This window comes from Nanorana parkeri, unplaced genomic scaffold (assembly GCF_000935625.1).
Source record: "Nanorana parkeri isolate BGI_ZX_2015 unplaced genomic scaffold, ASM93562v1 scaffold15, whole genome shotgun sequence".
In the NCBI taxonomy this organism is placed as follows: domain Eukaryota; kingdom Metazoa; phylum Chordata; class Amphibia; order Anura; family Dicroglossidae; genus Nanorana; species Nanorana parkeri.
The window spans coordinates 3,623,558-3,624,200 of NW_017306283.1; positions in this window are offsets into that span (position 1 = coordinate 3,623,558).

The following is a 643-nucleotide window of genomic DNA, read 5'->3' on the forward strand; positions in this document are numbered from 1 at the left end:
TGGATAATGATCAATGGGAACAAATATGGGCCACAATCAGGACTTCTTCTCAATGCGCAGGGGCAGTGGAGACTAATTATAAAGTCTTAATAAGGTTGTATTATGTTCCCTCTAGACTTGCCCGCATCTTTCCTTCATCATCTCCACAGTGCTATTGCCACTGTGATTCCATAGGTACAATGTTTCACATGGGGTGGGCTTGTCCGATAGCACAGCGCTTTTGGAGCAAAGTATTTACCTTTATTCATTCCCTCACCGGTACTACTCCCCCCTTTCAACCGGCAGTGGCTCTCCTACGCTTGAGACCTAATAATATTCCTACCTCACATTTTAGCCTTATGACACATATTTTCACTGCAGCTAAGCAACCAATTGCAAAGGCCTGGCTGTCCCCTGTATTGAGGCTATCTGAGGTGAAAACCCGTCTACACACAGTGTCTGTCCATGAAAAATCCTCTGCGTAGCTCCAAGATACGATGAGCAAATTTAAAAGGATCTGGGATCCGTGGATCCGAAAATGTCTTCCAACCTGTTTTGATCCTGCTCTAATAATGACCTGAAAAACTGCCATCGCTCTCGACCTGGCTTCTTCACATTTTATTACAGATAACATTCCTATGAACCTGTCTACCTACCCCCCCCC